Source organism: Lepisma saccharinum, chromosome 1 (genome assembly GCF_977018435.1).
Source record: "Lepisma saccharinum chromosome 1, izLepSacc3.1, whole genome shotgun sequence".
Classification (NCBI taxonomy): Eukaryota; Metazoa; Arthropoda; class Insecta; order Zygentoma; family Lepismatidae; genus Lepisma; species Lepisma saccharinum.
Window position 1 is genome coordinate 81,378,847 of NC_139229.1, and position 26,937 is coordinate 81,405,783.

Here is a 26,937-nt window from a genome sequence, read left to right on the forward strand (position 1 = left end):
AGCAATAGCGGGGGAACTGCTGGTTGACATAAGCTCATACCCTCGAATGTATGCGGGCCTACTTCGGGGTTCCCCCCTTAAACGAATCTCCGAATATAAGTAAAAAACACTCAAATATATGAAGTGTATCACTGTATCGAAGACATTTGTAACTGTGGTTTCACCGTCTAAATCCAAACAAGGTAAAACAGAAACAAAGAAACGAACATATCACTTGTATGTAGTAAGTAGCTCCTATTAATTAACTCATAATGAATGGATAATCATTTTCTTCCCGAAAATACACTTCCCGGCGACAAGGAATATATTATGCCCAACATCAAATACAATAAAGCCTAAATTCCGAAAACCAGTAGAACGGGAACAGCCTACCTCTTTGGCAGCGTGGAGAGGGAATCGGAACGCCACAAGCGTCAGTTAAGTAATTTCTCTAGCTGCTGGACATGCATGGTACTTTCACTTCTCTATAAGCCTTTACAATGTGTATTATGTTATATGGGGATGTAGCTCAGATGGTAGAGCGCTCGCTTAGCATGTGAGAGGTACTGGGATCGATACCCAGCATCTCCAAAATGTTTTTCTCTGCTTCCTCCTTTTTAAAATTCACATTTTGTTCCAACCCATACGATAGAATTAATCTGCGGAATGTTAAGAAACTAAGGACTTGATTGTTAACACGGGTTCCTGTAATCTCAACAATGTTATAAAAAAAAAAAGGTAATAGAGATATTGCATTATTTCAATTCGTTTCTCTGCCACTTTTGGCTAATTGCGAAGATGGGAATGGAAAGTGACAAGGCAAAACTGATGATAGGACAGTCACAAACACACGTGGACAAGACACAAGTTCACAGGGGATTATGGACTACTGGCTGTGAGTCCAGACGCAATAACTTTGCTTGTCTGCAACAATGCAGTCCAGGATGTCTACTACGTGGAAGGGAGGTTAACATTTGGGTGTCTTCAGAAAGTCGCCGTTACACCCCGCTAGGAAACGAGACTTGATATTCTCTCTTCTTGTCTTCTGTGTGAGGAGCTCTCGATCTTATCTCAAGTTGTAAATGTCCATCTCCTTTTGTCTCCTCTCGATTTATAAAGACTATATCGGTCTCGAAGCATAAGGCTGAGTCTCGTCATGGTCTCCAAACAGTATACGCAACATATACAGAAGGTTGTTCGGGATCTCTGGTGACGATTTTGAAAGCCGCTGGTGGCCCTGTTATCAACGTCAGTCCGTCCAAACGGTGCATGCTGAGTCACGTCAGTACCGAGAACGCGTGTGCAGAGTCTTGTGCCATTTACCTACAACGATGCAAAAGAAAATTGAACCATACTGGGAGGGCTACATAACAGCCCTTTCCGATGCTAAATATAGCTATTCGGAAATCAAAGGAATGTGCAAGAAGCTTGGTTTTGTGATATCGAAGAACGGGATCGGTGCGGTATTGAACAAAAAAGGCAAAGGCCAACTGGGCCTAATTCCACAGGGGAAGAAACAGGCATATCCACGAGCAGCTACGAGTCGTACACCGGACATAGTGAGAAAAGTGAAGGCCCTTGTGTCAGGTGGTAACCCTGCCCCCCAAAAGGAGTATCGCACGTAAGTTGGGAATGTCTGTGTCAACAGTGAACACCATAATCAAGAAGGACCTGCAACTAGAAATGCGGCATAAGCGGCGAGTTCACAAGCTGTTGCCTCGTCACATTGCGGAACGTCGCACGAACGCTAGAAAGCTCTATGAGACCTATCTTGCAGGGGAGAAATGGAAAAATGTGGTGACATTAGACGAAGCATATGTCTACCTTAGTGACTGTCACAAACTCCGCGCGATTTACTACCGCCCTCGCGACAAAAACAATTATCAAACATTGTATCGAGAATGCCAGGAAAGTTTTCCACGGGGTTTCATGATCATCGCTGGATACTGCTATAATGGCAAGCTAGCAATTCGCCGTGTAGATAATAATGTGAAGGTGAACTCCACGTACTATCAGGATGAGGTTTTAATACCCATTTATAACATAGATATCCCGGCACTGTATGCGGGGGCCGAAAACCAGGTCTGGATGCACCAAGATAAAGCATCCAGCCATACCTCCCGTTCGACTCGTCTGTTCTTACAGCGAATGGAGGTGGAAACTGGCATCCGTACAATTCCTTACAGCGACATTCCGGTCAAGGCGCCAGATGGGTCACCCATGGACTTCTGTGCATTTGGACTCCTAAAACGGGTCTTAGGAAAGACGTCCACGCACTCTCAATGGCCTCTGGAAAGCCTGTGAGGAGGAGTGGGAAAAGTTGGACATGATAACTCTTCGGAAAAGTCTGTTGCAATGGAAATTACGTTGTCGAGCTATAGCGCGGAATGCTGGTTTTCTAATTCAGCATGATCGTTGGTGGCGACATGGGTTTTCATGAACTTATCACCCTTCCAACATTGTCCTCAGAGATCCCGAACGACCTTCTGTATAGTCAGTCGCTGAACAAAACCTTCACAGCGGGAAACAGGTTTCAATGGTTATTTAGGACATTCCAGTTAAACAACACCGGTGTCTTTATTTTTTAGAAAAATCTGAAAAAACAAGGTTTCTATGTGTACCATGCGAAAACATCTGGAGATGCTGGGTATCGACCCCAGTACCTCTCACATGCTAAGCGAGCGCTCTACCACCTGAGTTACATCCCCAACTGGAGAATACCGCTATATGAACTGGTATCGTTTTGCATAAAGCGGAATGTAATTAAATCATACCTCGGATAATTCATGCAAATCCTCTTCTTAGAAGTTAAAGCGAGACGAACGTCACTCAACATTCTCTGCACAAAATGTGTTACTCCGTTGTATCTAGCAGTTGTATAATTTCACCTCAAAGGCTTTAAATTTACATTTATCGTTGCCAAAATATTTGAGACTTGGCCCCGCATCAATTCTAAATTGCGCAATACATTTATAATATTCTATGTTAGATTTCTTTCCCACTATACGCTCCAAGGCTACTGGGAATGTAGTTTCCTACACTTAGAAAATGATATCTCCACATAGTTCGGAAAAAATCTACATAACGGGAACGTGCACGTAATGTAGCGATAATCGATTTCTCGTCCACCATTTTGAAACTTGCCCAAATAAAATAATGTACCTTTTTTTTCAGATATTTTATTACGTTGCGAATTTGATCTAAATCACTCCAAATTTAAGTCAGTTATCGGAGGCACAACTTTCATCACATTGCTCCTATGTTGACGGCTAAGTAGCCTTTCGGATTCCCAAAAGTTATAAAGCACAAAACACAAACTAATCCTCAAGGAGAGACATGATTTAGTGTGGTCAATAAAAAAAAAAACAAAAAAAAACATTCTAACGTGCAATTTTATTACTGAATTCAATAGAATGAGTAAGTACTGTCAAGAGAATATTGTCGTTGTCAGGAAGATATTGCAAAACACGCTGAAATTATTAGAACTTATCTTGAAAAACAGCCTTACACGATGTATTGCCACTTCAATTTTACCATTATATGGCTTGTGTGCTAAAATATATATATATATATATATATATATATATATATATATATATATAAATTATTTAAATTTTAAGATGTTCCATAATAAAAAGCAATTTATCTCCTCACAGCAATGGACAGACATAAAAGTGAGATTCGAAGATCTCGAAATACTCGCAGGGCCTCCCCGATGATGCCGTGGTAGCGTCGTCGCCTTGTAATCAAGAGGTTCCGGGTTCGATTCCCGGTGGAGGCACATAGTGGTTCGGATCCCAATTTAAACTAGGTCCAGTCCCGATTAGCCTTGGAAAGCTTCTATTGAGGTTAGCTAATCCCCGGGAGTTATGCAACACACATAACGTAATGCAAGGAAGCGAGAATATTAGGATCTAGGTGTCTCACTGTTATTGCAGGGGAGTGTGCATATTCAACTTCCCTCAGAAAAGTAATAATATAAATATTATTATTACAATTATAGGTATTTATTATTATTATAAGTATAGAACGAAAGTATAGTCGGCAACCATTAGGCTGATTTTTCTCATAGATATAAGACAGGTGAAGTATTATTCCCATAAAAATTTCTCCGTAATTGAGAAGAAAAAGTTGGAGATGCTGGGTATCGATCCCAGTACCTCTCACATGCTAAGCGAGCGCTCTACCATCTGAGCTACATCCCCATATATAGCATATGAACTATACGCACAAGTTGACACTGTGGTCAGTAAAGTGGAACATTGCCACACCCAAAGGACCAGAGGCGAATTCTTATAACTCTTGACTTCAAGTCCACTTTAGACTCAGAAGATCAATCGGGACTGGAGCTACAGTTTAAACTCAGAACTTATGTGTGTGTCTGCGAGGAAGCGAACCCGGGATCCCGTGATTATAAGGGCTTAAATAAACCTTATTATCTACATGTAGCACGGTAATCACTGGAGAATCGAGGATAAAAGCTGGTTTATCCATTTTTTGCAAGACAAGTGCGGGTAAGTCAACTGCAAAATATGCAAGGCAGTACTTAAAGCAACGGCTTAAAACTTGCTTCATTCATGGCCATGTAGTACCTCAGATATTGCCCTCCAGGTTCGAATCCTGCATAAGACATGGATGAAATACGACATGGATGTTTGTATTTGTCTCTCCTGGTAGAAAACAATGAGAAGCAAGGATGGGCGTAGTAGGGGGGGATGAGGCTGTTGATAAAACTTGATTAGTAAAATAATAAATAATAATGATAATAATCCATGGCCGACAGCCCTCGAAAGGGCCTGAGCCCATCTCCCGTCTGCCAGTCTCCCTTCCCCAATTCTACCTAGAGGTGTGGAGTTCTTCAACCGGTAATGGGCTGACGTGTGGTCAGCACACCGAACCCTCAGCCGTTATAGATTTCCCAGACAGGGTTACGCTTCTCACTCGCAGCTCCCCAATTTCCTCACGATGGTGAGTTGTCACCGGTCCTATACACAGGCCGAAACCCCAGGGACTCGAACCCATGGCAGCCCGTTCTCTAAATATCAGTAGATTTATACTGGCCAGCCTTAAAAATTATACTCCGATCAATTTTGGAAGTTTTGATTTTAAAATTTCAATATAAATATCCAGTAACCTAACTGTTTCTTCAACTGTTGAAGAAAATGAAACTTTTTCATCAGAATCAATATTTTCCCAAGTATTACACACAGTCTATGTCTATGTTAGTCACACACTAACAGTCTATGAAATTCAAGGAGGCCATGAGCTCCTAATATTATTATATAAAGGAAAAACACTGAACTTGATACGTCGGTGTAAATTTGCAGTCAACCGTAAATAATTATGAATACAAACAATTGATTCTCCCATCAATAGACTTGAGTGTAAAGAAAATATGCAAAAAGACAAATAAACGTTTGAAAAAAAATTGTGTAGTTAACAGAGCTGAGTCTTAACGTCGAGAAGCTAACTGCAAATAAATGCAAGGTTTTTGCAAGGTTGCTTGCGTAATGTAAAGCAGCTGTAAAATGTGGAACAGCGATTGCCTTTCTTACTTTCACTCAATGTGTGCATTAAGAGCTTGCCTTAAATATGGGAATGTAACAGTTGGGCTGAAAAGTTCGTAGGCTAACATAGTAAAAAATATTTTTTTGACAAAATTCGATTTTATTATTCAATATAGTTGCCTTTGAGGGCGATACAACGATTATAGCGGTCATACAATTTTTCGATGCCATTTTTATAGTACGATTTATCTTTAGCCTCAAAATAGGCCTCAGTTTCGGCGATTACCTCTTCATCAGTGCTAAATTTCTTTCCAGCGAGCATTCTTTTAAGGTCTGCAAACAGGAAAAAGTCACTGGGGGCCAGATCTGGAGAATATGGTGGATGGGGAAGCAATTCGTAGTCTAATTCATATAATTTTGCCATCGTTTTCATTGATTTGTGACACGGTGCATTGTCTTGATGAAACAGCACTTTTTTCGTCTTCGAATGGGGCCGTTTTTTCGTGATTTCATCCTTTAAACGCTCCAACAACGCTATGTAATAATTGCTGTTGATGGTCTGGCCCTTTTTGAGGTAATCGATGAATATAATACCATGCGCATCCCAGAATACGGATGCCATAACCTTGCCAGCCGACTGTTTGGACGCTTTGGATTCGGTTCATCACGTGCAGTCCACTCGGCTGACTCTGGAGTGTAGTTATGGAGCCATGTTTCATCCATTGTAATATATCGACGGAAAAAATTCGTGTTGATTACGGTTGAATATCACTAAACATTGCTCCGAATCATCAAAACGTTGTTGCTTTTGATCGGTTGTGAGCACGCGCGGAACCCATTTTGCACACAGCTTTCGCATGTTCAAATATTCATGCACAATATGTCCAACACGTTCCGTTGATATTTTTAAAGTCTCAGCTATCTCGATCAACTTCACTTTACGATCATTTAAAATTATTTTGTGGACTTTTTTGATGTTTTCATCGGTAACAGCCTCTTTGGGGCGTCCACTGCGTGCATCGTCTTCGATGCTCATTTCGCCTCGTTTAAATTTAGCAAACCACTTCTCAACGGTTGATTTTCCTGGTGCAGAGTCCGAATAATGTTTATCAAGCCAAGCCTTGGCTTCAACAGTATTTTTTTTCGCCAAAAAGCAATGCTTTATTAACACACGAAATTCTTTTTTATCCATTTTTTCACAATAACAAAAGCTGCTTCACTCACAATGCTATATCTCACGAACTAATTATCCGGCAGCTGTGAAATTTATACACGTATCTTTTGAAGGTTAGTACTAAGCAAAAATCACATGGATTTAATTCTAGTAACGCCATCTATGAGTCAGCCTATGAACTTTTCAGCCCAACTGTTAGCTCAGATGGTAGAGCGCTCGCTTAGCATGTGAGAGGTACTGGGATCGATACCCAGCATCTCCAAAATCTTACAATAAGTCTCGATTTTTATTGGCCAGCCTTAGAAATGACATTCCAAACAATTGTGCAAGTTTACATTTAAGAATCAAAAAATATATCTTGAGGCACTGGTGTATGCATAGGGGAGCTGATGGAGCTACTCCCGAAATTTTGAAAGAAAAATCAAAATTTTCAAACGAAATCAGTGATGAACTTTGGAGAAACCAAAGTTGTAAGTGCAAGCAAGCTACCATTAAAATGAGCCATTATTACAATTTTTTTGAGTAAATAGAGTAAGAAACTACAAATACACGAAATATTGTATTGCATATACCGTTCCCCCTCTTAAACGCCGCTATAGTACTATCCGCCTTTACAATTCCAGCCTTCCAGGATAAAATCCTGCGTATGCCAGTGTCTTGAGGAACCGAAGTATTTAAGGAAATTAAAAACATTTTACATTAGAACCATTAATATTTTTCAACGGTTATCAGGCATTAGAAACAGAACTTTTAATAGGCGGTGAAGTCACGAAGGTATGAGCTTCTGATATTATAATACGAAACGGAGTTATCACACCATATTCCAATCGGCAGAAGAAAACATAAATAAGCATTATTAGTAAAATTGCAAAATCAGTTGTAAATAATAGTTAATGCAAACCTTGAAATCAGTCATAAATAAACGAGAGTAAAAATTTAAATGTTATGAATATTGCGGAGTGAATAAATAAAGCTCAGCGTAAACATCGAAAGATCAACTGTAAACATACTCCAAGTGAATTACAAGACAGTTGTTAACATTGCGGAGTCACACATAAGTGAGCGTTGTTGTAAACATTGCAGAAGTATTATAATAATTTGTTTAAACAACTCAGGCCACAAATTAATAAACGTCAGTTCAAACACTGAAGACTCGAATACAAACACAATAGCCACGTGCAATCATTACGATGCTAATTGTAAATATTGCAAATAACTGTAATTGTAAACATTAGGACTGAAACATAAAGAAAAGCTTTTTCTATTACGTTTACATTTGCGACTGTGTGTAACAATTTAGTGACTACATTAGGAATAAATAGGGTGACCATACGTCCCGTTTTGACAGGGACAGTCCCGTTTCCCGGTCGTCTCGTCCATATTATTAAGAAGCCACTATTTACCCCGTTTTATAAAAGTCTAGTTGTTATCTTGAAAATCAAGTCTAAATTTGAGACATTTCATGCTAAAAAAAAGGTGTATTGTTTCGTACGTGTTCTGTTATTTCTGGGCAGTAAATAAGCATGCAGTTTCTTTACGGAATTGCAACAAAGAATTAAATTCCCTGCATCTTGACACAAACTCAAAAAAAAATATCTGGAGTTGTGTGTATGATTGAATTGTTGTCCACTTTATGTACAGTAAGTTTAATTGAGACTGGACCTACAGTTTAAAGTGGGATGCGAACCACTATGAGCCTCCACCGGGTATCGAACCCGGGACGCTTTGATTACAAGGCGACGACGTTAACACTACGCCATCGGGGAGGCCAATTGTGTTGGTAAAGAGTAAAGCTGCTCTCAAGAAGATTGGTTTCTCTGCTAAATACTTTTGGCATTACTCAACTTGTGCATAAAGGTTGATCAGAAAGGACCAGAAATATGACATTTATGTTTCGCCCGGCAATTTTTTCTCTCGTTTATTTATGAGTGATTTCAAGGTTTGCATTAACAATTAATACATTTTGTCAATGGGATATCATATTTCACTTAGCTATTGTTCATTATGTTATGTGATTCACCCTTTTAATAAATAAATAAATAAATACAATACATTAATAATAACAATAATTTTATGAATAGGCTTAACTGATTTTTCAGGAAAGTAAATGGGGGGATGATCTCCTTGGGATATCCCGTTTTGGGGTCAAACTATTATGGTCACCCTAGGAATAAACCAATTTTCAGTTACAAAAATTCAAAACAACAGTGTAAATATCTACACTGTGCGAATAAAGTTTCTTGCTTTGGATGGGGGGGGGGGTGGCCAGCTCAGTGGCGTATATGTGATTTCATTTTGGAGGTAGGTTTTTTTGTATGCAAATTTAAATCTTATGATTACATTTACAAGTAATTTAGAAACGCTTAATGTATTTCCATTCTAAGAAAAGCCAAACTCATGCATTAGAAAGAGCTATTGAACTAGCAACACCGAAAACTTGATCAAATTCTATTGCCAAGTTCAAACTCAATGCTCAACTAACCTACCTTCAAGTTTCTTGTGAACATGTAAAATATTCCATGAAAACGTAGGTGGGAAACAACCTGCTGTTACGAAAGTGAAATCCTTTATGACTAGACCGTTAATGGGCACGAATGATTTTTCAATTGTGTTTCTTTCGTAGGGGCTCCCGCGGCTCCCTCTTAGCCAAGTAGTGTCGACCTCCGTGGCGAAGTGGTTAGCAGAGCGCGCTACAACGCCAGGGGTTCCGGGTTCGAGTCCCGGGTAAGGCATGGGTATTTGTGATTGTCCGTCCTGAAGAGTCCTGAAATTGAAATGTAAATGATATGAGTGAATGAAGTGTGATGGGGAAAGCTTCCGCTTAGGGGCTTTCCTTTAAAAAAAAAAAAAAAAAAAAAAAAAAGTGGTTAGCGCTCTTGCCTTTGGTGCGAGCGGTCCCGGGCTCGATTCCCGGTAGGTGCCACCAAATTTTCGGCGTTGACCCAGCGTCGTGAGGACAATTGGAAAGGTACTTCAAGAAGTAGCGGGCTCCGGTCACGAAAGCCAGAAAAACAGCGGCGATGGGATCCGATGAGCTGACCACGCGTCACCCAATAAAAAGCCGCTCTGGCAGGCCCCGGCCCTTCGAGGGCTGTTCCGCCACTGAGTTTAGTTTAGTTAATTTTTTACATAAATAAGTTACTGTACGCCTTCGATTTCGTTTTCTTTGAGGGGGATAAAAACATCCCTGTCAGATATAAAAATACATTTCTTTTACCGGGGATAATTTTGGGGAGGGGAATCCCCGATATCCCCCCGTCAATTCGCACTATATCTATGCGAAAATTATTCTGAATGCATTACCTACACTATGAAATATTTCCTAATTCAAAAAATGTTTTTCAAAACGCAGCTATTCAGTTTCTAGCCGGTTGATGCGACTGTGACCTTTTTTAGCACCACGGCAAGCAACCGAGTGTATTGATGTGGAAGAAAGGAATGCAATTGTCCAAACTGTTTGCATGAAAAAACCTTGTAGTCGATACACGAAACAATCGTAAACATTTTGTTTATTTCTGACCTGAGCCAAAGTCAGGATGTGAGTGGCGATTTCGTGACGTTACGTTACACTTGTCCTTGATTGGCAGAATATCAAAGCGTCTTGTCTTCAGGCTTCACGCCAACAACTACATTCGAAATGTGTTTAGTCAAGCATCAAGGACATATTCACGTGGAAATTATTGCATCTATCGGTCATTGTATGCTTAGGCAGAGAGGACTGCCACGAAATATTTTTCCACTTCGACGAACGAGGCCTTTACATAAAAATTCCGAAAAATAAGATATTTGAAATTCTTCCAGAGCACTGAAGAAAATGTGTGTGTACTGCATGAATTATATTTGTAATACGTAGTTTTTATACGTCGTAAGCCTATTTCTATTACACATATTATATCTATATTATATTATATCTATTATACAGAGAATACACCCCACAGAAGATTCTCCTGAATGTTCTAAGACAGGGGTGCCTATGCAGGGCCGGTGAGACTGACGAAACACGGTTGTAGCCATATTGCATATTTCTTACACTGCACATAGTAGGCAGTCACGGATTAAGGTGGGTGCTATTGATGCTGCAGCATTAGGCCCATTCCTGAAATAGGCCCAGATGAAAACAGACGAGAATTTTTCGAAAGCTGAACAGTTTTTTCTTTTTTTGCTATATTAACCTGAAAATAAATCTTAGAATGAAATTTGGAGTCCCAATTTCGGACGCCTAGACACAGCGTTACTTATTATACAGTTACTATTATTCTTTGCGCTGTGACGTAACTAGAACGTCGTTGTGTTTATTGTTCACCGAAGATTTTAAGTTGTTGATTTGTCGATTTGTTGTTTTAAGTCCACTTTATGCACAGTATGGCTAATCAGGACTGGACCTACAGTTTAAAGTGGGATCCGAACCACTATGTGCCTCCACCGGGTATCGAACCCGGGACGAAGATTTCAAGTAAATGCTATCAATTTAGTTTACTTAGTAGCAGCATCAGGCCTAATTTCGTCTTAATCTTGCTCTGACAGTAGGCCAGAATTCTGAAAATGGGGTAAAAATCTGAATTGTTGAATAGAGATACTTTGCGCCGTGAAACGTAAAAGTTTGGGAACCTCTGCCCTAGACCATATTTTAGGCTAACGAGGCTATGGCGCCTGAACCCACAGTCAGTATAATCCTCTGTAGGGCTAGTGTTGCGTTGTTTCATACGTGAGGCGTTGCGGATACTAGAGAGCGAACTCGCAAAATACAAGTTGCGGCAGTTTTCCAAACGTCTGTCCTATTCTAAAGCTCGTGCATCTAAAGCAAATGTGTGAGTATTAGAGGCAAGGTAGACTCCTGTATGACGTTGCACGTTGCACGAGTTCTTACAGTCTCCAATGTATATGATCAAAAAAAAAAAAAAAAAACTTTTGAGTTCGACTCTAATATCCTCGACGCCTCATATGTATCATCCATTCATCTTAGCATCGTCGTTGCGATTAACCAAGAGTGGAAGAAATGTGACGTTAAACCACATCAATCGATCCGCCATGAGTCACCCAAGAGGTAGAAAAGCGGCGTAAAATAACCGATATAGAATAACGAGAGATATTGACTTTCGATATGGGCACCGAAGTTCCCGAGTTCGAGTCCCGGCCTGGGCATCAATTTCATCCTCGCGTTTAGCGAAGAGTGGAAGAAAGGTGACGTAAAGGATAACAAAACCAGAAAATAGAAAGAAAGAGGCTGACTCCGTGTCTGACACACGCAAGGCACCAATGATCTTCGTCCGAAGTGGTACCACTCAACTGGGCGTTTCGGGGAAGTGCTAAGAGGAAAGCGACAGCGACCGAGGGTGGAACGGGACGAGGGACCCAAAAGGGAAGCAGAGAAGGAAGACGCTTTACGGTTGACAAGGAGAGCGAATCAATTAATCAGGAATCCTGAAGGATACGCTCCTCCCTCCCCCCCCCCTCTGTTACGTAAGGACAACTCGGTGTATCGTAACAGTCCAATGCTCCCGGGAGCGGAAAAGTTGACGGACACGGTTCACTCGCTGCTGCATCCTGTGCCTCGCAGTGACGATGTTTGGTGTCCCTTTCAGAATCGCGTACTGACACCGCTCTGCATCGGCTTTACGGCCCAATTCAACCGCTGAAAGAGCCGTGGCGGTTGACACACTTACGACTATCGCGGCAACCATAGACAGGGATGTCACTCATCGCACAAGACACAACCAACCTCCCCTTCTGACGTCTGCCGACATACATTCATCGTTAGGCCAAATTTGTTATTTTAAGTCCACTTTTTGCACAGATTGGCAAATCAGGACTGGACCTATAGTTCAAAGTGGATTCCGAAACACTATGCAATGTAGCTCTACTGAGTATCGAACCCGGGACCCCTTGATTATAATGCGACGACGTTACCACTACGCCATTGGGGAGGCCCTGTCTTAGCATAAATAACACATTGTTGGTCAAGTCCGGAAAAACTGCAGATAAGGCGAAAAGCTGTGAGGTTGGTTGAGCCTTGTACGTTAAGTGAGACCACTATAGATAATAGATATCTCAGGAAGAGAACAACCAGAGCCACGAAGATAAAACTTGGAGGACCCAATCAGGCATGGGTTTCGGGGTGGGTCTCTATCTGCAAAAGGGCTTCCATTGGGTCTTTGAGAAGCCACAACGCCGTCTATCCTTCTTTTTATTCTAGCCGACCACCGCGGTGGAGTGGTTCACAGCGCGATACTATACCAAGGCTACCGGGTTCGAATATTGGCTAGGCATGGGTATTCTTTACGAATCGATTTCATCATCTCACTCTCGTCTTCGTGATTATTTACAAGTGGAAGAAAAGCGAAGTAAAATAAATAAACCAATCAAACATTCATGTTTTGTGCTTGCATATACGCGAGAGAGGTCAGTTTCCTTACTCGGATTTTTTTTACCTTGAAGGCTTTCAGATAATATGCGATTGTTCAGTATTTTCCATGCTATTATTTACTTCGAAAAATATAAAAAGAAAATATCAAACATGTCATAAAACGAAGATGCACGACACGCACGTACAACAAATATACTTTTTCAGTGCTCATGTAAAATTTCAAACTTTGCTGTCAACAAGTTCTCCGGATAATTTGGCGAAAGTTATTCCGTAAGCTTACACAGGCTTGACAACGAAAATTAACTAATTTTCACTGGGGTATAAGATGACTTGTATATATGAAGCAGCGCAAGTTTTCGGAAAGATTTGTTAATGATAACAGTCTGTGCTCTCGTGAGCGCGGGCAAGATTCGGAAAGCCACGCCCACTTGCGTAATTCTGTAGAATTTGTACCTTTACACTTTCACTTCTTTACATGTCTCTAATAAAAAAGAAATATACAGCATCTGGGGATGTAGCTCAGATGGTAGAGCGCTCGCTTAGCATGTGAGAGGTACTGGGATCGATACCCAGCATCTCCAATGTATTTTTTCTCTTTTTAAATGTATTTATTTGTTACAATGCATACAACAAAATTTATTACGATTTGAAGTTGCCAAAAGTACCCTGAAATACAGTTGTATGCAATGTTATCACGTATATGTAATTAATGATATTTCAAATTTTGGAAATAATTATTTGAATGCAAGTTTCATGAAGGTGGTGAGTACTGTCCATTACTCACGAAACATATAAATATCGACATGTCTATATTGGACGACACAGAGTACCGATTATTCTTTAGCATCCATAACATATGTTTGAAAACTAACCCAAAGGTAACCTCTTTCTTCAGCACAAATCTCGACCATCATTTCCGCTCAAAATTTCTCTCCATGCAAACGCCAGTCTTCTCCCTTGCCATCTCTCTTGTTGGATCCGCGTTCCGATTGGTTTGTTGTTGGGACAGACCACTGTTGCCCTCACACATTCTGCAATATCGTTTGAAAGGAGAATTCACCTAGTTCATGAATACATGTACGGACTAGAACAGCAGCTAGAGATTTCAGCGGCGTGGGTTGACGAGAATTTACAACTCACTGCAAGAAATTCACTTGGGGAAGATTCTTCTTTACACCTCTCTTTAATATGGACGCGCAAGCAGCAACTCTCAATCCATGCAGGAGCCTGCAGCAAAAGATTCAAGCTTCGATAAATAACATGTGAATGTAAAATAATAAAATAACCCGTGGCTCGACAACCCTTGAAGGATCTAGGCCGATCTCCCGGCGACGTGGGGTCAACACGTCGAACCCTCAGCCGTTATAGGAGATTTCCCAGACAGGATTACGCTACTCACTCGTAGCTACCAAATTTCCTAACGGTGGTGGGTTGCCACCGGTCCTATACACCCAGAGACTGAACCCATGCCGTTCCGTAGTCGGAGCCGAAAGAACAGTCAGTGCCTTAGACCACACGGAGGAGGAGAACATGTGAATGTATCAATTTCAAAATGTGAATTTTCACCGTGAAAGAAAAAAAAAAAAAGCAAGCTTGTCGCTTGCAATCAAATGTAGCTCCATGATAGATCCATGTTAATTAAGCAGAAAAATGAATGAATAGGCTAATCATTTTCTTCTTGCCAAATGACTTCCTGTCACAGACGCCAATAGGGGGCGCAAGAAGGACGCGTCCTCCTATCAATAATCTGGAAAAATGTATTATGTATGTGCAAAATATTGGTTTTCATTGATTGATTGATTGATTTGGTGTTTAGTTCACTTTATGCACAGTAAGGCTAATCGGGACTGGAAATACAGTTTAAAGTGGGATTCGAACCAATTTGTGCCTCTACCGGTATCGAACCCGGCACAATCCACAAGAAATAGCTCGAGTTCTGACAAAGTTATCCGATGGTTAGGCTGCACTCTGAAGACGCGGATCAGTATTCGGATCACAACACGCATTGCATAATTCCTCTAGGAGCTGGAGTTATGTACTTTCACTTCTTTATATGCCTTTATAAAGTATAGAACAGTATCTGGGGATGTAGCTCAGATGGTAGAGCGCTCGCTTAGCATGTGAGAGGTACTGGGATCGATACCCAGCATCTCCAATACTTTTTCCCTAGCTTTCTCCTTGTTTATTTGCCGAAACCAATTCGATAGAAATAATCCTCAGATTGTTAACAAAGTGACAATAACTACGGAATTAATTGAAAACACGGATTAACCATTCCACAGCGTTTTCATAAAATTGATGATGTTTTTAGAAAGAATAGGTTTAAGGACGACTTGTAAACGTTATATAGAGTAGTTAGCATCGCCAATATCGGAACAACCAATGCATGGATATATCGGACAATACCCATAGAATAACGATTAATCCGTTTCATCCCTAAAACCTGTCTGAAGTGAACCTACGGATCATCATCTTAATCAGCACAAATCTCCATCATACATTGCGCTCCGACGCCAAGGGTCTCGGGTTCGAATCCCGCTCGGGCTTGGTTGTTTGTGAATGTCCATTCATCAGTTTCATCACTCATCCCCATCTTCGCAAATTAGCCAAGAGGCACAAAACGCGAAGTAAAATAAACTAACTCAATCAATCAAATTTCCATCATTTCCTCTCCAAGTTATCTCCTCACAAGCCTCGGTCTTCTGCCTTGCCGTATCAAGTGATGTAGAGTCGCGTTCTGATCGGTTTCTTGCTGTTGCCCTCAAACATTCAGTAATGTAGTTTTTACACTCGTGACATCGTCCTTTGCGAGTACTGTCTATGTTCACCGCTGCATAGCTCCGCAAGAAAGAATTTTTCATCTTACTCACTGATGGTTGAAGGAAAAACTAGTTATGTGAATTACATACAGCCTACTATAATATATTTGCGGGACGGCATAGGTTCGATCCCGGGTCCAGTCTCCGGGAATTTTCGGCCTGTGTATAGGGCCGGTGGCAGCTCACCATCGTGAGGAAATTGGGGAGCTCCGAGTGAGTGACCGTAATCCGGTCGCGAAGTCCTACAACGGCTGGGGGTTGGTCGGGCCGACCACCCGTCCCCGTAGTCTGGCTGCAGATCTCCACGCCCCCTTGGTGGCCCGCGTGGGAGGGAGGCCAGCAGTCGGTAGGTAAGCCTTGGACCAATATTGGGCTATAGGGTTACTATCCGATATTCGATAACATATAACTCTTATGTAGTTACAATTAAATTAACTCTTATGTAGTTACAATTAAATTATGGTTCTGTTGTATTTAATCGCACGAGAATGCCAAATCAATGATACTACGAAACGAGTCTTCGAATGTCAGTAAATACATTCAAACATATCAAGCGTATCACTTTAGAGAAGACATTTGTAACTGTGTCGTTTCACCGTCTGAAAACCAAAAAGGGATTGAATTCAATTGTTGTTTGAAGTCCACTTTATGCACAGAAAGTCTAAGCGGGACTGGATCTACAGTTTAAAGTGGGATCCGAACCACTGTGTGCCTCCATCCGGTATCGCACCCGGGACCCCTTTCCAAAAAGGGAAAGAGAGAAAAAAGAAAGTAATTCAATATTAATTAACTCATAATGCAAAATAATCATTATGCTCTTGAAAAAGCACTTCCTGCCGACAGGGAATATCTTAAACACAACTTCAGATAAAGTTCCGAAAAGCAACGCAACGTCAATGGCCTTTGACAGCGTTCAGAAGCAATCAATAGCCACACCCATTACGTAATTTCTGTGGCTACTGGGCATGTGTACTTTCACTTCTCTATATGCCTTTATAAAGTATAGCATTGTACCTGGGGATGTAGCTCAGATGGTAGAGCGCTCGCTTAGCATGTGAGAGGTACTGGGATCGATACCCAGCATCTCCAGAAAACAATTTTGCTCATTTCTCCCTTTCTTCCATGTACCAGAAGTTGTTCGTGGGTAAAAAAAAAAACTGTGGGATTATTTTAATAATATTGTCAGACTATAGTTCCCACAGGAATCTATTTAATGATAGGTTTCCATCACCAAGCATAAATTCCCATCCGACGTCCATTGTAATAATGTAGACGGAAAGAGAAGATGTTGAAGAATGAACTGAACATCCATCGTATTAATGCACATTTCGATGACTACTTTCTACGAGAAGTAGGAACTTCTATGAAAACTTCACTCTGTACTCGTAATGAGGAGTAGAATATTATTTGTAGATTTCCAAATGACACAGAAATACAAAATGTAACAGCCATACGCATTATATCGAATTTAAGTGAATTGTACTCACCTCGTCTTGCTGGGCCTCTGTGGCGTCGTTGCACGCCGACCGGAGCTGGAAAAAGAAATATTATGAGAATCTTAGAGTAAATAAATAAAGAAAAGAATGATTCAAAATACACTCCTTCTGTTCGAAGTTTTGTTCCTGAAAAGCCCTTATAATAATTAACATAAATTACTGTGACTGAAATGAAATTATAGGGAAATATATTTTTAGGTTAACATTCATTTTCCAAGAGGAGCCGGGCCCTCTTTGCCTCCCTTCTGGATGTCAATGTTGTTATTTAGTTATTTTACACCGATTTTCTGCAACTTTTAGCTAATCGCAACAATGAGGATGAATGGTGATAAGATGGAAGAAATGTCAATCACACACAACAATTGATTGATTGATTTGCTTAATTTTACTTCGCTCTTGTGCCACTTTTGGATAATTTGCGAAGATGGGAATGAGTGATGATATGATGAAATTGATGAACACTCACAAATATCCATGCCCTCGGGATTCGAACCCGGGACCCCTGGAGTCGTAGCGCGATGTGCAATCACACACACACACACAAATGGACGACAACACAAGCCGTGGGTCGCCACCCCAAAGCTTCGTTAGTCTACAACAATGTAGCCGAGGCTGTAATGTGTGGAAGTGAGGTTGTCAGTTGATAATTTTCAGAGAAGGTCACTCCTTACACTTCAGAGAAATTCCTGCTCATATCCGTACGATAACTTGACAATAATAGCTACTGCTTGAGACGACTCAACTTTGCAGCTTCACACCATGAACCTTTCATATGGTCAAACAAATTTGCAATAATCTCTCCAATACACCCCCAAAACCACGTGAGATTGTCAGTTGATTGTTTTAGGAAAGAAATATAATCGGTGATCTATGAGCTGAAAATGACATTGTTGTAAAATGTGAAGTGCTGATTAACTACTTATTCGTGTGTGTTTTGGTAATTAGGTTAAATGAAAGGAAAGTACCCTCTAACCCAGGGTGCTGAAAGTTTTTGACTTAACGTCCGCCTTTTTCTTGCTACATTTTCTGTGCGACGTTCCTCTACTCAACAATAAAAAAATGTCCAGATTCGATTTGATGGTAGTTCTAAACAAAGCAAACAGTCATTTACGTTACTACGTCGTATATTTCAAAAACAATATATAGAAATAAGAATAAAATTACAGATAGTAAATGAATTACATGATGTGACACAGAAATTGGTGCGATATGTCTCTTTATACATAAAACAAATGCGTGGATGTCTTGGACAACAACAATACTTGCCATGAAGATTTCATATTCCAATGTTTTGTGTCTTCATGGGATTCTTCTTCTTCTTCTTCTTGCTCTGACCCTGTCAAACAAAAGACTGTCGACTTTGGTCAACGTTCCTGTTTTTGTAGTACTTCAGTTTTCGGTTCCCGTGTAATGTTAATGAATTCATGAGATACATGACACGAACAATAAATCCTCATTCTCTCACTTTTACACTTTATGTTTTGTTTATATTTCGATTTGACATTTCCGTGCGAATTCATAAAAAATCCAAATTAGTGGTGGGGATAAATCGGATAAAAGAGAAAGTAGAGATATAGGAAATTGAATTTTTAATTGTATCATGGATGAGCTTGCATCTCCAGGAAAGATTTCCATGGAGACGTGACAACACGTGGCGAAACTTAAGAGTTTTCCAAGATAATAATTACCTGAAGAAAAGCCACGGGAACGTATCCGACGAGGCTGGTCTTGAGGGACTTGGCCGCCCACCATCGCTGTCCTTCTTTGCAGAGCACCTGGAACAATAAACACGCAAATGTAACTGAAAAGTAACAGGTGTGAAAGAGACAATAAACTTACAAAAAATACACATATACAGTGAGAATCTGGAGAGTGCATTGTTGCAATTACCGTTCAAATTTAACGAATTTATAAAACCGGGACGCAACAGTTTCTTTAAAAATTAAATTTAAATATTTATTATGCATAAATAAACATTATAAATTGCAGTCAGGTGCACCACGAAATTTTAGACCGTCATTCCTTCAGTCAACTTTCAGTGTATAGACTGCTAGAAGTTAACGTGAAATTAACAATAAACTGCCGTTAAAATTTTTGTCTTGGCGTTAATTTACAAAAAACTGTCACCTTTCTTTTCCGTGGCTAGAATAAGAAGTAAATTGACTGATTGATTTAATTTATTTTACTTTTGGCTAATCGCGAATATGAGGATTAGTGATGACATGATGAAATTGATGAAGGAACACTCACAAGAACACCCATTGGTAACACTATTAACACTTGTGTCCATGTTTAAAAAAAACACTAAAAATGCTGACGAAGGCCGTATATATTGTTAAGAGCCATTATTTTAAAATTCGAACAAAGTGAGCTAGTTGTATTATTTAATTGGCTATATTTTTTTATATGTTGAAATAGGTCATGAGAAATGAACATTGTGCAATTTTGAGACCTTGAAAAATGTTTCCCTCCCCTGTAGAAAATGTCAAAGTTAAAGGTCAGACCGCCTTTTTTTTCATGAAAAGTGAAACATGGGTAAGTTCGGAGTGCGGAAATCAAAAACATCCCAAACTTTTGTTTTGATATACTGTTAACATAAGACTGGTTGCTTATAGACATTCAATTGTTTTGATGGGACATCGTTGCTTTCCATTGTTATGCGGCAACAAAGAGGGTCCAAAACGCAGTTTTCCCCTGTTTTCGGCCCTTAATATCTAGGTTAAGCAACACTACCCCAAAGATTTGTTTACTGGGCATTGAAGCTCACTATTAGGACAAGCTACCTGATATAGCACATTACTGTGATATTGGTGCTGTTAGCAGATATAACCAACCCTTTGAATACTCAAAAATTGCTAAATCCGGATCTTTAGAATTAGGCCTATCTCAAAACAGCATGAAGGTAAAAATACACTAAGTATGCCAACTTGTAGGTGAATATATGTACTAATACCAGGAAATTAAAAAACTTTAGGACCTCGTCCCATTTTCGAGAATTTTTTTTTTTTAAATATTCGGAAATGTCAATGTAAATTTTCACACATCCTCCCCTATCAGTAAGTGAAACAGACCTTTCTCCTACTTTTCTTTGTTCCAAATGGAACAGCCCATGTCTTGACAAGTTGTGGGACAGTTTTCGTCTTTCTTTATTTGATAGATATCGTAGTGGTAACGTCGCATCCTTGTAATCAAGGGATCCCGGGTTTGATGCAAGGTTGAGGTACAAGTTTAAACTTTAAACTGCAAGTCCCCAGTCCCGATTAGCTTTCCTGTGAATAAAGTGGGCTTAAAAACAAAGCTCTATATACAGTGGCGTACCAAGGACCAAACCCAACCAGGACCTTTCGACTGAAAATCACCAGCAGAGTCTGTACTAAGACGACCTGTGGTTTTCACTCGAGTACCTTTTTCTCACCGCTAACAAGCATTTTGATCTTTCGCAGGCAACAGCTACTTCAAGATATACTACGTAAAGCTACAGCTTGGAATAGCGGTATCAAATAAAGCTGTTGATGTCAAATAAAAGATTTGTGATCGAGAAAACAGCAACAGTATGGAATAAAATTAATCAATTGATAGAAACAAGCCGTTCAAGGATTAAGAACAGAAGATTCCTATCTGTATAGCTGGCAACGATCAGGTGTTACCTTAGCCTTAAGAACAGTGTCCGATTAAAGAATGTAACGATACCTGTAGAGTCCAAAGGAGCCGGACGCGTGGGTACGTGACAGTGTGTGTACATATAGTACAGTATTGAGACAAACAAGAAAAACTTGCAAATGAAAATTTTAATATTTCAGCCTGCATAGAGACAGATAAGAAATTTTGATGATAATTTGCAGTTGAGTGCAGCTTAAATACATTCAATAATTAAACTTACATTAGTTTAATTATGTAATAGCTGTTAATACTTTAACAAACAGCCATGATATTTCTTTTGCTGATGTTGTGATTTCCCCTTCATCTATTTCATCTTATCACCATCCATCTTCACATTATCAATTAGCTAAAAGTGGCAGAAACGCTAAGTAAAATCATTAATCATTTTTACTGTAGTTGAATGACAAAGGAAATTGGCAGAATTAAACTAGCATTTCTAGTCAACTTATTATAGTGCAAAGAAAGACATACTTATTTAGGAAGCACATTTTTTCTGTAAGCATGATCGTTTATTTATTGAGTTTTCCTGGCGTGAGCAAAGGAATTGTTAAGAGGGGGGGTTGCCCACCGTTCCCTACTCTTGACGCCGTCCCCGCCTGTCACACTGGGAAATATGGGCGTAAACATTAGCTCTAACGTCAGTTGCAGGGGTAATTAATTTCGTTTAAGGAAGATTCATTGGCTACAATGTGGCATCGACAGTTGTGATTAATGGTGTAAAAAAAGCTAAGAGTTCTGGCTACCATTTTGCACATCAAAAGGAAACAGTACATGAACATGAATCAAAAATCCGTTTTCTGAACAATAATATACTGAGTTCAAAATTCACCCCCTGAAAATTAGCATCGTTCATTTAAAATTTTAAAGAAAAAACACTATTTTTATAATTGGAACAGAAAGAAAAGTCCAGATAATTGTTATTCCAAAAGAATAATCAAATAAAAAATGGCGTTAGTTCGAAAAGTTACGTGTAAAATGTAGGAACTTCATGTTTTCTTATTCTGCCACTTGATCCGAAGATTTAAGTCGGCAGAATGGTTAGCACAGAGCACTACGACACCAGAGATCCCGAGTTCGAATTCCGATCTGGGAATAGGTGTTCTTTGTAAGTGTTCCTTCATAAATTTCATGTCATCACTCATCCTCATATTCGCAATTAGCCAAAAGTAGCAGAAATGCGAAATAAAATAAACCAAATCAATTAATCAATAAGTGTCAGCGTAGTCTTGTGGTTAAGGCAGGTGATCCAAATGCCAGAGTTCGAAGGATCGAATCTCCTCCATGGTTAACCTTAATATAATAATAATAATAATAAAAAAAACAGTCCAAAGACTTAATAAGGCGACGAGTTTTCACATTTCTAAAAGTAGAATAGAAATTGCAAAAAAAAAGAAAGAAAAAGAAATACCCATCCCTAGAAAATAACAAAAATGTTCACCACATATTGCCTTTATTTTACCAATTATTCATGATACGCGTACATACGTATGTATATACCAAATTATTGGACTCATTGTAAAAAAAGAAGCACATTTCCTTGTTTTGAAAGTGTTCTAACTAAATATATTTGAAGACTGTTATACTTTTTTTATGGGATTAAACTGTTTATCTGTTTCGATATACAGGGTGTCCATAAAGTCCTGCTACCATTACAATGAAACATACTGTAGCTCCTAAACTATATGAGATAAAGACATGCGGATTTTTGCAACGAGTTCTACAGCTCTCAAAGTTTTAATAAGTAGCGGTATGTTTTTATTATTTTTTATTTTAATTTTGCAGATTATGTTGTGAGGGACCTTTTGGATAGACATTTCCTGGCAACCGCGCTCCCCTGATATCACCCCCTTGGATTTTTTTCCTTTGGTATGTCAAGGATCGTGTCTACGAAACCCCTGTTCCAGATATTGTCACACTTCGTACATGGATTGCAGAAGTTCTCGAACAGGTTGATGCTGCATGCTGCAGCATTTATGGATGGAGATCAAATACCGTCTCGACGTCCTGAGTAGGGTGACCATCGTCCTCTTTTTTAGGTGTCTGTCCGGCGTCCGGGCGGATTTTTTAGAATTCTGTAAATGTCCTCCTTTTCTGCAAAGAGCAAACCATCGACCATAGCAAATGTGCTGCATAGAGAATGCTTCCACACATAACGATCATCATTAAAGGCATATCACTTCGGGTGAGTTAAGTGTTCGAGCAATGCTCAAATAGCATCTGTGAGCTGAACACGATCACTTTCCTAACTAACACATTAGTAGGGTGCGGATTTATAGGCACTAAAAATCTCTGATATAGGCACCAAAATGATGAAAATAGGCACTTAAAAAGACACTATAAATTTAGAAAAGGTAGGAAAATAGGCACCCTGAAATTTAAAAAAGACATTAAAACAGACAATGAATGTGAACTTATTTCAATTTTATATTTACAATGCACAATTATACTGTATTAGCACTTCAGTTCATTATAAAAGTGGGCTAACGATTGACAAACTATGATCGAAATTCACATTTGCGGGGAATCGTCAATTAAAGTAATTCTCACAAAAAGAGCTTGTGCGAATTTAAACAATTGATGAAAAAACAATTTGCACCATTGTAAGAAAAGAAATATTTTAAACAATGTTCCAATTGAGACCCTCAAATCTGTTGAATACCAGATTTTAGTCAGTACAACATAAACAAAGCCTTCTATCCTTCAATGTAGGGAAAGTCAAAGGAACGTAAAAGAAGCTGAAGTATGCAAACATTGCAGAAGAGCCATATTTTGGCACGATAGAGCAAAATAGGAATTTATAGGCACTATAAAAATGCGTTTTCGGACTAGAAACACCATGAAACGAATTTTAGACATTAAAGCCTATGTTTTACTACAAAGGAATATAAAAGGCAAATAGGCAAAATTTCGCACCCTAGTCATTAGTATTATTGTAATTCGTTGCTTCGCCCTCTGAATGGGCTGGAACGCACGTATTCTGTGCAGTTCCTTTTCGATTGATTGATTTGGTTTATTTTACTTCGGTTTTCTGTCACTTTTAGCTAATCGCGAAGATAAGGATGAACGATGATATGATGATTTTGATGAAGGACACTCACAAAAACACCCATGCCCAGGCCGGGATTCGAATCCGGGACCGTTGGCGTTGTGGCGCGGTGGTGTGCTAACCACTCCGCCACGGAGGTCGGCCAGTTCATTTTCATTGCATAGGCGATACAGAAACGCGTAGGGAGAATTTTGATTTATAAGTAATATTTTCTTTCATGAAATAACGAAGTGAAAGTGTAAATTCAACAATGATCTTGCCAGAAAATATCCAGCTTTTAAAGGATGGAAGAAACGAATATGAGATAAAGTGTACTGTGGCTGTCACTTTCCCGTGCTGTTGAAAGAGAGCTAGAAATGTTCGTGGCATTAAAATCATATTTCTCTATCCAATCTAAACTAACCAAAATTTTAATACGGTTTTTGGAAATAAGTTAGAGCGAATCTTACTTGTTACATTTGCATTCACTTGTGGGTATATTACATTCTAATATCCAAGAATTAGAAAAGGAGTAAAATTCTGTGCTTCAAATTCTAGATATTCTTTGTCATTTGTTAAATAACTGATTAAGTGATTGCTTTCTTTGCTTAAAGGTAAGAGGAAGTTATTGAAAGAGATCAGCTGAAAAGTATCTGTGAGCAAAATGTTAGTAAGATTTTTTATATTAAGTTACGAGTAATGGCAAATGTTTTGCCATTTTTTGCGGTGTCCTCTTTTTTATGGCGTTGTCCTCCTTTTTTGCCATGCTCTGTCCTCTTTTTTGAATGTGTGTGTCTGGTCACCCTAGTCCTGAGGTCAACTAACGGGGCGCATGTGGAAGTGTTGTAATTGTAAATAAAACTTTGAGAGCTGTAGAACACGTTGCAAAAAACTGCATGTATTTATCTCATATAGTTTAGGAGTTAAGTTTCATCGTAACGGTAGCAGGACTTTGTGGACACCCTGTATGTCTTATTTCCCACAATCCTCTCTTTTACTGTGTCCCAAGAATAGATGGCAGCACGATTCTTTGCACATTCGCAAAAATGCCTGGAACAATACGTACATTCTTTACCGTGTTATTTATGGTACCTTTTTGGTTATAACAAAGAAAATAATATTAATTCTGGTTGTTTTATTTATATCTTCGGAGAAACGCGTAATTTCATAAACCACGTGGTTTGAAGTTTAGAAAAAAGAGTGAAAAGGAATTGTACACAAACAATTATTAAAATGGGCTCAAAAAGAGCCAAAGGTGAAGGCCAAAGGTGGTCATACGAAGTACTGATGACAGTACTTGCATTGTGTATCCCAAAACATTAAATCTCTCAAATTTCTCTCATAAAGTGAGTTAATTTTTGTTTCATTTTTTCAACTAATGACTAAAGAGTCCAATAATATGGCCAATACTGTATATTCCAGCAATCGTTTAACGTTTTTAAAAGAAAGATGCAAAATGTGTACAATTCCAAACTTTTGTAAAAGTTGAATGGAAGCTAATAAATAAATAAATCATCAAATGCCTTGACCTGTTGATCACATTCATAAGAAACGCTCGGGACCCAAACCCGGAACTTTTCGGTAGCGAGATCACCAACAATGCGACAAATGTTTTGTTTTTTTCTCCTTCTGGACATCGATAGAACTAAAAGTGTTAAGAATATAGTTTCTGCAGAAAGTTTAACACATTGCTACTAGATGGAGCATTGAATCAGTGCTGGAACTGGACAACTAAAGTGAAAGTCAAAAGTTACATGAATTCACCTCTGGTCTTAGGTAGGGCGTGGTCACGTTCTACTTTTCTAACCACAAATATCAACTTGTATTAAAAGTCTATGTAATGTGTGGGGATGTAGCTCAGATGGTAGAGCGCTCGCTTAGCATGTGAGAGGTACTGGGATCGATACCCAGCATCTCCAATATTTTTCTTCTAATGTTTATTTAACTATAATTGTCTGTCCAAATTTAACTCTTTCTTTAAAGAAATTTGAAAGAAGAAAAATAGTTTTTCAATCTATTTAGTTTCTTCAAGAAAGTACGTTCAACAGGCGGAAAGATGGAATGCAATGTGCTGATGATCAAACAACAGGAGAACTATACGAAAGTACCAAACTACCCTACTGCTTCATACCCTCACCCCGAAAAATACAAATTGTTTGTTTGGGAGGAATGCCCTGTTCACCTGTCCTAAATTTTGTTCTTGCTGACCCTTGATTTGGTATTTTAAGTCCACGTTTTAAGTCCACTTTATGCACAGTAAGGCTAATCGGGACTGGGCCTACAGTTTAAAGTGGGATCCGAACCACTTGTGCCCCACCGGGTATCGAGCCCGGGACTCCTTGATTACAGGGCGACGACGCTACCACTGCGCCATCGGGAAGGCCCCTTGTTGGTCCTCGTGGGTTCAAGTATTTAAGACGTAGATGAGGTGATGCATTGCCTCCTCCTTATGTTCCCTGAATCTGAGGAGATTGGGCACACGTCCATCAGCATCTCTCGTTAACAACGCTGTTTTCTGAGGATCTAAGCCCATGTTATGCAATGATAGCCAAATCGGAGCTGGGCCTACAGTATAAAGGAGTGAGAACCACTGAAATGGCACGATCAAATTGGCACGGCAGTGTTTGAATTGAAGGGTGGAAGCCCAGGAATTTACCCTCTTTCATTCTGTTTTTTATACATCACTAAGCACTCTGTTGGCTTTCGCAAATAAGTAATGTGGGCGGCCTTGCCGATGCAGTAACGCCTTTTGCTGTTGTGGCGGGAAAGCAACAGTGTTAAGGCTCTTACCTGAGAAATACCTTCCAAGTACAGAAAGAAAATGTCCTCTTTCTGTGAATACAATATAGCCTACATGTACTATCATAGATATTTCTTCTTATTCATCAATCATTTTCAGCATTAAAACTAATC

General features: G+C 39.5%; 6 non-coding genes across 6 annotated transcripts; 5 read left to right on the forward strand and 1 right to left on the reverse strand.

Annotated features, from left to right (window-relative positions):
• Positions 1–497: 497 nt before the first annotated feature.
• TRNAA-AGC (transfer RNA alanine (anticodon AGC)) lies at positions 498–570 on the forward strand. Its single transcript has one exon. It is a non-coding gene; the product is annotated as a tRNA-Ala (tRNA).
• A 3,541-nt stretch (positions 571–4,111) lies between these two features.
• On the reverse strand, positions 4,112–4,184 carry TRNAA-AGC (transfer RNA alanine (anticodon AGC)). Its single transcript has one exon. It is a non-coding gene; the product is annotated as a tRNA-Ala (tRNA).
• Positions 4,185–13,532: 9,348 nt separating this feature from the next.
• Positions 13,533–13,605, forward strand: TRNAA-AGC (transfer RNA alanine (anticodon AGC)). Its single transcript has one exon. It is a non-coding gene; the product is annotated as a tRNA-Ala (tRNA).
• Positions 13,606–15,106: 1,501 nt separating this feature from the next.
• On the forward strand, positions 15,107–15,179 carry TRNAA-AGC (transfer RNA alanine (anticodon AGC)). Its single transcript has one exon. It is a non-coding gene; the product is annotated as a tRNA-Ala (tRNA).
• Positions 15,180–16,859: 1,680 nt separating this feature from the next.
• On the forward strand, positions 16,860–16,932 carry TRNAA-AGC (transfer RNA alanine (anticodon AGC)). The gene has a single exon. It is a non-coding gene; the product is annotated as a tRNA-Ala (tRNA).
• An 8,938-nt stretch (positions 16,933–25,870) lies between these two features.
• TRNAA-AGC (transfer RNA alanine (anticodon AGC)) lies at positions 25,871–25,943 on the forward strand. The gene has a single exon. It is a non-coding gene; the product is annotated as a tRNA-Ala (tRNA).
• Positions 25,944–26,937: the final 994 nt, after the last annotated feature.